General features: G+C 41.1%; 1 long non-coding RNA gene across 1 annotated transcript in view; it reads left to right on the top strand.

Annotated features, from left to right (window-relative positions):
* Positions 1-11,514, top strand: part of LOC125282056 (uncharacterized) — a 60,510-nt gene extending 48,996 nt beyond the window's left edge. Inside the window, exons 2-5 of the long non-coding RNA XR_007189187.2 lie at positions 1,795-2,017; positions 3,743-4,026; positions 8,429-8,661; positions 11,053-11,514. This is a non-coding gene — a long non-coding RNA (uncharacterized LOC125282056). The remainder of the gene's footprint in view (positions 1-1,794; positions 2,018-3,742; positions 4,027-8,428; positions 8,662-11,052) is intronic.
* Positions 11,515-12,700: the final 1,186 nt, after the last annotated feature.

Below are 12,700 nucleotides of genomic sequence, written 5' to 3'. Positions count from 1 at the left end.
TGGAATAAGTTTTCTATAAAACATAATTCAAGAAGCCAGGTCTAGATTATTTTAAATGTGACACTGAAACAAAGTGTGAAGTCATCATAGCTTTCAAAAGAGAAGTTGCATATTTTTGTATATGTATTTTTAGGATAACATTGAGATTATTTTAATATGAAACAGAGATGTACCTGGTGTATTTCACCTAGTTTTTGTAGAATTTCCATTAACTCTTTTAATGTGGTGACCCTAATATTTGTACTGAGGTTTCTAGAGGTAACACACTGAGACAGTGTCTCTCACATTCCTTGTGGGTGTTGTGGCCTTCCTTCTAGGCCACCTCTGACAAAAAGTACCCACACCAGAAAGAAGGAGCTGAAGGGAATAGTAAATAAATCCTTTTAACCAATCTTGTGTGTTTAGAGGGTAAATAATTTTTCTTAGTCCATTTGGGCTGCTATAACAGAATGCCATAGACTTGGTGGCTTACAGACAACAAACTTCTGTTGTTCACACCTCTGGAGTGTGGAAGTCCAAGATCAAGGTGCTGGCAGGTCCTTGTGTGGTAAGAACACCCTTCCTCATTCACAGAGGGCCATCTTCTCACTATGTCCTCATAGATGGAGCTCTCTGGGGTCCTTTTTATAAGGACATTAAGCCCATTCATGAGGGCTCCACCCTTGTGACCTAATCACCTTCCAGAGGCTCCAGCTTGTAACACCATCACATTGGGTGTGAGGGTTACAACATGAATTTTAGGGACACACAAATAGTCGGTCTATAGCGTAACTATATCTGGCATCCTTCTCAGCTACTTCATCCTCTTGTTGAGGCGCATAAGGCAAGATCACTAACATCCCCAAGATGAAGAAGCAATGAACTGGATTAATGGGCGGGATTTGAGTTTGCCTTTCATATAGCTTTCCACTTCTACTCTTCCCTTTCTCTCCATTTTCTTTAGCTGTTTTTCTCATTGTGTTGCCTCTCTTGTTTTCCTTTAATGGCTGCTTCTTTGATTTTTAGGTATCAGTAATTATAAGATGTGCATAGATTTAATGTAGGCTGGGGGAAGGGAAGAAGATACAGTGATTTGATACATCAATTCTAGGATGCGTACTGGTTTTACACATTTATTTGGAATCATAATATGTTTATAAAGTGCTTATCTTGCATCAAACACAAGTCTAAGCACTTTTCATTTATTAATTCATTTAATCCTCTTCATAACTGTCATTGCTCTTATTTTACAGATGAGGAAATCAGCACAGAGAAATGAGGAACTTGCTTAATATCACACAGCAAGTGACAGATAGGGGCTGCATTCAAACACAGCAATTCTTACTACCCCCTATTCTGCCTCAAAGAAATTCTGAGCTTCAAGAAATAGATTTCAGTTGAGAAATTTTCATCTTTGTTTTTCATGTCATAAATCATGATGAAGATCAGAAACACATAATAATTAAACTACTCCCAATTATTTAGTCTTTTATCTTACAGACATTAGTCAAGCTCCTACTACGTGCGTTCTGTTGTAGAAGGCTCCGGAGGGGAAGAAGGGTTCTACCTAAAGGTTGTCCCAGTTGTGTTGGGAAAAAGAAAAAAAAAGGTGTGTACATGTAAACCACAGCCCAAGGGAGAAGACTGCCCTTTGGATTGTGGCTACACATGTTGTTGAGGTGCCACCCTTAGGGTTCTAGCCTTTTGCCTAGGATCACACAGTGGGAGGTGGTGCAGTTAGGGTCCAAACTCTGACCATTTGACCTCACAGTGCATGCTTCCAACCACTACCATGTCTTCTCTCCTGCTATTTAGGAAGCTCCGAGAACTGTGCAAAAGGATTGCCTGTTCCAGTGGCATGAGTTCTGCGTAGCAGCATTGGTGGTGGTAGAGGAGACTTCATTTTTAGTCATTTTGTTTGGAAACAGTGTTCAGAATGTCACTGCTTGATGGGAAGTAACACTGAAGTCGAAGTCCAAGAAGCCGGAGATGGCATCCAAGAATCATCAAAATCTCAGAGCCAGGAAATTGAGAACAGGTAAAGTTTTCAAGCCATTGACCATGGGTCCACTCCTGTTGTTTCATTGCCATTGTATACGCCATTCTATGCCTGAAACATACCCAGCTCTTCAGTCTGTTTATTCAATTTCATCCTTATTTCAGACTTGACAGTTTATTATTTTTTAATATAATGATTATAATCTAGGTTAGGTTTATTCAGTTCAGAGTGGATGAGAATTTTTTTTTTTTTTTTTTTTTTTACCAAAGAACCAGCGTCTGCCTTAAAGAATCTTCATTGCAACCTGTTTTTTTTAACTGCCAGATTCTTAAACTGAATTTCAAAAATGCATTTGGGGCACGCTATTCAGGTGGAGAACTTCTATTAGTGGTCTTTTGACCTAGTAAGCAGCAGTGGTATCATTTCTAAGCAGAAATAGCAAGTACATGATCACAGTCCATTAGCAGGAATATGAAGCCAGTAACACTGAACTTTATTGACAAGCTGGAGGAAGTTCTGTTCTCTTTCATTGAGAAAGCTGCATGGTATATTTTCCTGCATGGACAACCAGCTGTCCGGGTAATGGAATTCAGTGGAGCCTTGAGGAATGTGCCACATGTGGTTATACATACATTTTTCTTGTTTATTTTGGAAACCGTCTTTACTCGGGAGAGACCTTGAGATTTGTGTAGTCAGAATTGTATGTGCCAACACCTTACCCGGGTGGCTGAATTTATCCAGTATTATCACCTCTCCTTTATATTGGATGTCTTTATCTGGGAGAATCAGCTCTCTAATAGATAACATGTTATTCAGAATTGATTTATGGGAGGAGCACCTGCGTGGCGCAATTGTTAAGCATCTGCCTTCCCCTCAGGGCGTGATCCCAGGGTGCTGGGATCGAGCCTCACATCAGGCTCCTCCGCTAGGAGCCTGTTTCTTCCTCTCCCACTCCCCCTGCTTGTGATCCCTCTCTTGCTGGCTGTCTCTCTCTCTGTCAAATAAATAAAATATTTAAAAGAAAAAGGAATTGATTTATGGGAAAATTTTATCCCGAGGACACAAATGAGGCAGAGAGATTTACGTCAGACATATTTTGAGGATTACAGTAGTTGCATTGGAGGAAAAGCCTGTAAAAGATTACTTGTAGTGGCAGCACTTTCCACAACTGTAGAAATGGTTTAAACTGGCAACACCACGATCTCCGTTTCTCGGTGTTCTGGAGTTAACTCTTTTTTTCTACCATTCAAATAGTCCATTTGACTTCCCCATCCCAGGGGGGATATCTAATGACCTGTCCTGCATTTCTCAGGATCCCAGGAAAGTACTTTCATTCTCTCAGTAACTGTCACTTCCTGGTTGGAAAAGTGCTCTCAGCTCAATTCAATCAGCTTTCTCCTTCGAGTTCCCACTGTCACCCACAGATCCAGCTGTCTTGCCCCCATTCTCTAAGTAGGGTGACTAGCTATCCTGGTTTGCCTGGGATGTAGGAGTTTCTGGGCTAAAACTAGAGAAGTCCTGAGCCAGTCTGAGTGAGCTGTTCACCTTATTCTCTAGGACACCTGTATACAGGTCTGCTATGTATAACAAACTTTCTGAGGGATTGGGGATAACAACAATGAAATAAAAGCACAAAAAAGAAAGCAATACAGACTTAGAGATAAGACATCAGTGTAGCTAAGGGCCTGGTCCTCCGTCCCCTTATCCTTGGCTAGCACAGCACAACAAACTCTAGCAGTTCTAAAACTACCATCTATCTTCCAGGGATTGAAAGTACGATGGATGGAATGTTTGCATCCTCCAATCTGTTGAAATCCTAATCTCCAAGTCGATGGTGATAGGCGGGGCCTTTGGGAGGTGATTAGATCCTGAAGATAAAGCCCTCATGAATGGGGTGAATACCCTTATAAAAGGGGTCCCAGAGCACCCTCCTCCTCTTTTCATCACGTGAGGATACAATGAGAAATCAGCTGTCTGCAACCCAGAAGAGAGCCTTCAAAACTGGACCGTGTTGGCACCTAGATCTTGGACTTCCATTCTTCAGATCGGTGAGAAATACATTTCTGTTTTTTATAAGCCACCCAGGCTCCGATATTCTGTTAAAGCAGCCTGAACTGACTAACAGAAAGGTTGAAGGTAAAATATTTGGGCAGGTTTCAACATAAGAGAGCATGTGTTTGGCTTTTAGAAAGAGGCCCCTGGCAGCATTCTGTAAAATAATGGAGCAGATCTTCAAGTGCATGGAAATTGTCTTTCTGTGGCAGATACTACACCTTGTGCCAATTAGACACTCAATAAATGCATGTTGAATCAAACCATAAGTACCCTAAAAAGATTTTACTATGAAAACCCTTTATTATCTCAAGTAATAAGAGACCCAGTGTAGTGCATTCCAGAGTTAATTCCGTGGCTCCTCATTATAAGCACCATGTCACTTCCATCTTAGGCTCTCCCATCTTCAGTACCTTCGCTGTATCTTCCTTTATTGTCACAAGATGCTGCCACTCATTCCGGAGATCAGATCGCATCAGTAGAGACAAAAGGAGACGTTTACTCCTGTTCTCTTTTAATTAGGGAGGAAAGTTTCCCATCGGATTTCTTATTAAGACTCACAAGGTTGGGGCGCCTGGGTAGCTCAGCCAGTTAAGCATCTGTCTCTTGATTTTGGCTCAGGGTCATGATCTCAGGGTCCTGGGATCAAGCCCTGCATCGGGCTCCCTGCCCAGCGGGAGCCTGCTTCTCCCTCTCCCTCTGCCTGCCGCTCCCCCTGCTCATGTTCTCTCTCTCTCTCTCTGTCTCAAATGAATAAATAAAAAAAAAGTCTTAAAAAAAAAAACCTCACAAGGTTAATGAAGTGAGGTTAGGAAAACTAACCTCTAGAAGAGGGATACAGTCTTTCCCAACCAGAAGAAGTGAGACTATTGGTTGGGCAGCAAAACAAAACTTCCACTCATAGCAAAAGTAGGCTGTTGTCTAATTTGGGGGTAGTGAGATTTCCTATAAAATGAATTTATTTATTTTTTTAAAAGATTTTATTTATTTATTTGTCAGAGAAAGAGCACGAGCAGGGGGAGCAGCAGGCAGAGGCAGAGGGAGCGCAATGCAGGACTGGATCCCAGGACCCTGGGATCATGACCTGAGCCAAAGGCAGAGGCTTAACCGACTGAGCCACCCAGGTGTCCCTAAAATGAATTTATGTGCAGAATTTCTGATAAATTTTTAGCCACATTGTGGTAGATACTGACTAGAAGCTCACTTGAATAATTTCTTTTTCCAAGACTCCTAGAAAAACTACCTTTCCCATCTTCTTGTGCAATTAGAATGGGGCTCTGGCCAATGGAAAGTGGGTACAAGTGCCTTAGAGGAGCCCTAGTTGGAAAAGCCACATCTCCCACATTAGACAGATATTCCTGAGATTCAAACAAAAAATTAACTTTATTGATTTCTCTCACTGCAGTCTCTAGGTTTATTTGCTTTTGGAGCTATTAATGATTATCTCTTGCTTTGCTTCATATACTCTTCTAAGTAGAAAAATCTGACTCAGACTTCTAGTAGCTCTTCTTTTACTAATGGCTTACCAAGTTAAAACTGAAAACTTCATTCATTCTTTATAATATATCCCTGTGGCTCCAGAAGTCAATTTATATTTAAACGTTGACTCACATTCATATCTTGAGAACTCCTACCCTTAGCACAATTTATTTGTGCAAAGAAAAGTGAAATGAACCCATTGAGTTATGTTCATTATCTCTATTGAAGTGACTGCAAATTTAAGATGAGGGTGAATCCAGCTTCGTTCTGTAAGACACTACAAAAGAAAGCATTATGGAGTCAGTTATGTATGTTCTTACTTTTTGTGTCCATCTTTATACTGCTGGCTTTTATCATTATGTCATTCCAACTTCCAACAAAACTTCTGAGTAGGCAAGTTATGTTAATCCCTGGGACTATAAAGATGAACAGTGTCATGTCCTTCCAGAGCTAACAGCTTGTATATTGACAACGGAAGTCTGATGTCTTATGAGCAATAGTGGAAGTGTATGCGTGCTGCAGAGCACAGAAGAGAATGTTACTAAATCTGCTTGGGGGTGATTCTGTAATATTTATCACATGACCTTTGTCTGTTGGACTGATATAACAAATTATCATAGATTGGGGGACTTATAAACAACAGAAATTTATTTGTCATACTTCCAGAGACTGCAAAATCCAAGATCAAGGTGCCAGCCTATTTAGTGTTCTACTGAGGGCCCACTTTCTGGTTCATAGACAGCCATCTTTTGTATTCATACAGTGGAAAGACCAAGGGAGCTAGATCTCTGGGGTCTCTTTCATAAGAGTAATAGTCCCATTCATGAGGGTTTTACTCTCATGACCTAATAACCTCCCAAAGGCCCCACCCTCTAATACCATCACATTGGGCATTAGTTTTCAACACATACATTTGGGGATGGGGGCACAAATTAACCAGTCTAAAGCACATATATAAAGCACAACCCCGTGACCAGGAGGCTGTTAGTGTTTGATAATGTTATCCTGCATCCTTTCTTCAAAGCTATGTTCTAGCCAATCAGAAGGCCCTTTTGTTTGTACCACAATCTTAGCTGTCATCAATGGCGTGCTGGTAAACTGGTTATCCAAAAAACCTAAAGTCTTGATTTATAGCATTTGCCAATTTCCTTGGTGTAAATACTTCCATCATGGCCAATTTTGAGCTGTAATACTTTAATACAGGTTGACAATATGGCTGAATATTTAAAATCTGGCTCTTAAGAGTCTGTATTAGCCAATGCACCATACCACTGTCATAATGCGGTAAGATCCCTCTCATCACTATATCTCAGTATAAGAACACTTTAAAAAGACTTTTTAAATTTGGGATTTTGTAAAGATTCATTCATTCATTCATTCATTCAACAAATATTATTTTTGCATTTTCTATGTGGTCGGCCCTGTTACAGATGCTGGGGATATACCAGGAACAAAACAGACATGGCTCCTTCCATTATGGATTTTCTGTTCTAGTAGAGAGTGATGACTATAATGGAGAAAAATAAGGTTGGGGCAAGGGGGTTGCTGAGATATTACGGGAAGTACTACTTTACATATGAAGGTCAGGTAACTCTTTTCTTGATTAGCGCACATTTGAGTAAGGTCTGAAGTGTTAAAGAAAACCATGCAGATATCTGGAAAATGACACTGGGGGTGCAAAGACTCTGGAGCAAGAATGTGCTTGGCACATTTAAGGGAGAACAACAAAATCACTGTGCCCTGATTGGAATGAGTAGAGGATACAGTGGTAGGAAATCTGGTGAAAGAGGTGGGGGGGGCAGGATAGGGGGTTACTATGGATAACTATAATTTATTAAATGCCTGCTCTGTGGTAGTAACAATGGTGTATGAATTATATAGATATTGTTTTGCTTAATCTTTGCAAGGCAGTGATAGAGTTAATATTTCTTCCCTTTTATTAACAACAGACTTGAGGCTTATAGTAGTATTTTAATTTGGGTTACTCCAGAGGCAAATCCTGAAACAAGGATCTGAGTGCAAATAGTTTATCTGGAAGTTGATTCCAGAAGATGCCAGTAGGAAATTTGGGGAATGAGTCAGGCAAAGGAAGAAAACAGAAAAGTGATATTTTATGAAGTCATCTACCACTCTGGGCTACCGGAGCTTCATCCCACAGGGGGACTCTGAAGCCCATGAATGTGTGCCCCTCTGAGTTATCTCACCTGAAGGATGATGAAGCTGGAGTGTTTTACCTTAAAGTCCCATCAATCATAGTTTGGAGCTGGTCCCAAAAGGGCATTCATTCTCTGTACTTTCAGCCCGTCATACGTTTGGACATGTATCTGGCCATTAAAGAAAACCTTTAGACAAAGATTTTCAGGGGCTAGAAGTTGAAAGTTTACCCTAGGTACACAAATCACACATGGGTGCAGATATGGGTGGGGCATGATGGCATCTATTACAAGGAGTTAGGTGGTATTTTGCAGAATTGGAATTTGTACATAGACCCCCTACTGTGGTGCCAGAGGAAGAACTTATGATATCAGTGGGGTCTTAACTAGCCTTATGTCTGTGTCACATGGAAGGTAATTATGCTTGATTTAAAATGGTTAATATAGGGGTGCTTAGTCGGTTAAGCATCTGCCTTCAGCTCAGGTCATGATCCCAGGGTCCTGGGATCGAGCCCCACATCCGGCTCCCCGCTTGACAGGAAGCCTGCTTCTCCCTCTCCCTCTGCCTGCTGCTCCCCCTGCTTGTGCTCTCTCCCCCTCTGTCAAATAAATAAATAAAATCTTTAAAAAAAGAAAAGGGTCAATATAGTCCCCTGTTTTGCACACTGGGAAAGGTTCATAATGAGTATTCCAATTTGTTTTCTTCAACAACCCTAAAATGGGACCTAGAACCCATTTCACGAATTGTATTTCAACATGATTGCAGATTTAAAGACCATTTAAGACCTGTCAGCAAGGACAGTTTCGTGATGTCTAAGGCCACAGTATTCTAAATGGGTTAGAAATTCACCACCAAGGATGGTGCCAAAGAAGACACGAGGAATTCACTTGACGTCAGTGAAGATTAAATTTGGTTCTTCCTTCTGTGGAACAGTGAAGGCACAGTTCAGGGAGCCAAGAAACTGAAGGATGGTACAGCGTGTGGTGGGACTCACTATGGTAAGAAAAAGGGATGCTTGGAATATTGTGTTAAAAGTGAGAGCTGTGGCAATCTCAGTGAAGCCCCACTATGCCTGTCCAGGGGATCCCACCTTGGCCACGTATAAATAGATACAAAGCAGCTCTGGTTTTCAGGGAGCAGCCTGTGTGTCTCTGTGGTCTCTCTGCTCATCCGTACATGACACTTAGAAAAAAGAGATGGGAAGTGGAAGTGATTGGAAAGAGCCCTTTGGGTTATGCTGATCCTTACCATGTGCTCCAGGAAACTCCACTATCCTGAAAGGTAGTGGTCAGGCTTCCAAAGGAAACTCTATAGGGAGTGTGGTACAGAAGGCTTTGCATAAATTAAATGAAACACAACCATTCCTAGACCTGAGAGATCACATTGTTTTCCTCTCCAATCTCCAGTTAGATTATTTATTTGAAATGGTATCAAACATGCCTGTCCCTAGGCTAGGAGTAAAATAGCAATTTTGAGGCTGAACATAAGGAGAAGAGAACAAAAAGATTAAAGCAATCAAAATAAAATGGGGCATGTTGTGGAAAAAAGGCCAAAACATGGCAAAGATAATCCTATTCTTTGCTGATACATAAAGAGTCAGAAAATAAATAAATAAATGCTAAGGCCATGTTCAAGAGAAGCACTGTTCTTGGGTGTAGAAAAACGGATATGATAGCAGAGGAAGACGTGATCAAAACCAATGCTTTCCAACCGTTTTTTAAGCAGCAGAATGCTTTTATTCAAATGTAATCGTACATGGAGTTCAATTGATAAAGCAGATAAAAATGCAGCTGCTCCAGTAGTAAGGGGAGGCCAAGGGCACGGTACCTCTGCCTCTCTGTTTTCTCCAGCAGCTGCTCCTGTACCCCTGCCAGGGGATCCTTGCACTCTGCAAAGCGGAATTTGAAAGGGAAGCATTGGAATGTTGCAGTTTCTATCCGATCCACGGTTTCACAGATAGTAAATGTTATCAGCTCCTTTTAAATCGGTAGACATACTCTAATAAAATCGCATGTCTCTTCTTGTGTCCATGATTTTTTTCAGCCTGTGAATAGGGTTGAAAGATGTAGCAGCCCACAAAAGCCGGGGATTTGAACCAGGCCGTTCACACTTCCTGGTGTCCCTGCTGGTATTGGCAGGAGACAGCTGTGTGTGGACAATATGCAATATTCACACCAGTAATAAAATCCTTGCCTGACCTCCTCATCTGATTTGTTTGAACTTCTTATCACTTCTCAGATCTTTGACCCAGGGACTGTTGGTAATTTGCATTGCTTCTACTGAGTAAGCCTGATACGTTTAATATTTATCTTGAGGAGGTCAGAAACCTTAGGTGAACTCTGTATCTGGTTAGCTGGAATGATTAATTCATATATCCAAAAGCTAAAGGGTGCTTTCTGTGAATTGTCTGCATCATTCGTTGAAATGCAGCAGGATGGTTTAATGGCTTAAATGCACTGGTGATGAAGGGAAGAGGAGGGCTCAGTGCTTCTTTGGTCCCACGAGGAACTATAGGCATGAAATCAAAAAGGCCTATTTAGCCCCTGCTTAAGCCATAACCAGGGTGGAGAGGTCCGTGGCCCTGTAATTTAAATCATCATCAGTCTCCAGTGAAAAGGAGAAGGTGGATCTATATCGCTTCTGAGTAGATGATCTGAGGGAGGAGAAAGCAGCCTATAATATCCTTGGTCCTTGAAAGGAGACAACAGTGGGAGCAGAGGGTGGGGGAAGTACAGAAACGCAAACTCCTAAGCTTTCTCCGGCTGCAGCCTACCTTTTTGCCTGTAAAATGGGAACAAGAATAACTATAAGGTTAGGTTAGGTGATTATTCAAAAACATTCACACTTCTCCACCGCCGTCATGGGAAGAATAGCCTTTCCTGCCCCACTGATACGGGGTTTAGCTATGCAACTGCACTGGCCTCACGCAGGGCAGGAGGAACGTCACCGTGATTTGGCTTTGAGCCTGGCCACGTAACTTGCACACACCGATGGGTTATCAGTCAGCGTGATGCAATAACAGTGTACAGTATGCCTGTCAGAAGAAAACCGTGCTCAAGCTATCTGTCTCTGAAGGGGGGGAAAGGCTCACGGAGCAGACCTGGACCCCACCTGCAGCTTAAAGCCAACCCTGACCTATATCACCAACTTCCAACTGACCCACAGATCTGTGAGCAAGAATGAATGTATTTTGAAGTCACTGAGTTGTAGGGTGCTTTGTTACACAGCAGTGGCTAACTAATCCACTTAGGTTGTTATAAAGATTAGATAAGGTAACATACAAAACAACTAATATAAGGCCCATAAGCTAATAAGCGCTCAAGAAAGAATTTCTGCTGTTATAAACAATGTTCACGACAGTATTTGAGTTGAAACTTTTTTTCCTTCAGATGCTGCTGATGAATGAATGGGTATCACGTCCGTCTTCTGGCAGGAGTCTCCTCCTGGTGAGGAAATTCATTGACCAAGTACCAGTTCTCTTCACATTTCAAGGCAAGTTCCCCTCTGTCCTGTCCTACCTTTCTAGTTGTTTCACAGCCAGTGTGGAACACTGAAAAGGTGACAAAATTAGACATCTCTTTGGGTCTTCGTTTCTTTTGAAAAGAGTGTTTTTTGTTGCAACCAACAAAGATGGTCGACTTTCCGCAAGCCTCTCTGGGTGTGCGTGCGGTGCTAAGCCCATGAGAGCCTGTGGTGTGAAGCTGGCTCCGCCACTGGTTTTCACGTTGCCTGAGGAACTTAACCTTTCTGTATGGCACTTCCCTGATTTACATAATGGGGCTGATTATAATTGCCAACCTCACAGGATTGTTGTGCGAATTAACTAATGTTTGTAAAGTACTTAGAGGTCCATAGATGAAAGGTGCTATATAAGCCTATTATTATGTCATCAAAAATGAAATTCCAATAAGATTACACTTTCATTTAAATTTCCATTAATTTTGTCATCATTCTAGATTAATTCTCATTGGTTTTCTAGAGCAAAAATAAATAAATAAATAAATAAATAGGAGAAAAGAGTTGTATATTAAAATATGAAGCATTCATATGGAAAGGAAATTAGCTAGAGAAAGCTAACACTTAAAAGTGATTTTTAAATTATTATCCTTTAATGAGCCCAGATCATGTAATCAATATTATGTGAAACCTAGATATGGTCTCTTAGTTTACAAACTAAATCATGAACCTGACTAATTAAATAGTGAGCATTTCCCATATCAAGTGTGTAGAAATGAATGCTATATAAAGACCTATAACTCAACTTATTTTAAAATTGGACTTCTTGTTATAGGAAATAGCCTTAAAAGATTACAGAAGATGATAAATGTATGAAGAATATACATATGAGGTTAACATGTGATCGCCTAACTCTATATTGGGTCTGTGTGAACTGGCCTTGACATTCAGACTTGACCCTTAGGTAATTAGTGCCATAAAGTTCGAGTGTAATCTCTCTCATCAAACCAGGCCATGTTAGATCTTGAACATCTGGTTTAATGTCCTCATTTTACAGATAAGAAAACAGAGACTCGAGTGTTTAAAGACTTTACACAAAGTCGCATAGCTAGAGATTAGCAAATTGGGCCCCTGCAAGGCCCCACCCAATGCCTTTTCCAATACAGCTATTGACATCTATGCACAAGGGGATTAGTTACTTATTCATGTCGTAATATGGGTTATTTCTGCTACGCTTTTGGCATCGAGGGTACATTAGATGGACATTTCCAAGCCTCATTGTTCCCTGAGGTTAAGTTTCTTGTGTTAATACCAGTAAAATGCCTGTGCTCATCGGGCCATAATGCTGATTTAAGAAAACGAGACATTATTCTGGGTGTCCTGAACACAGAGAAATGATTCCCTTTTCAGGATTGTTGACAAGAAATGGCAGATGGGGCATTGGAATCTATTTTCTTCTTTGGAAATCGAGGGGGTAGATTAAATATTCTCCAGTTCTCTGACTCTAAATGTCTATGCATCTGAGATGCCAGGTTCATTAGAAGTAGAGAAGGATACCAGGTCCTCTGCTTGTAACAAGGA

This window comes from Ursus arctos, unplaced genomic scaffold (genome assembly GCF_023065955.2).
Source record: "Ursus arctos isolate Adak ecotype North America unplaced genomic scaffold, UrsArc2.0 scaffold_20, whole genome shotgun sequence".
Lineage (NCBI taxonomy): Eukaryota > Metazoa > Chordata > Mammalia > Carnivora > Ursidae > Ursus > Ursus arctos.
The sequence above is the reverse complement of the archived record's forward strand: the minus strand, read 5'-3'. Positions and strand labels throughout refer to the sequence as shown.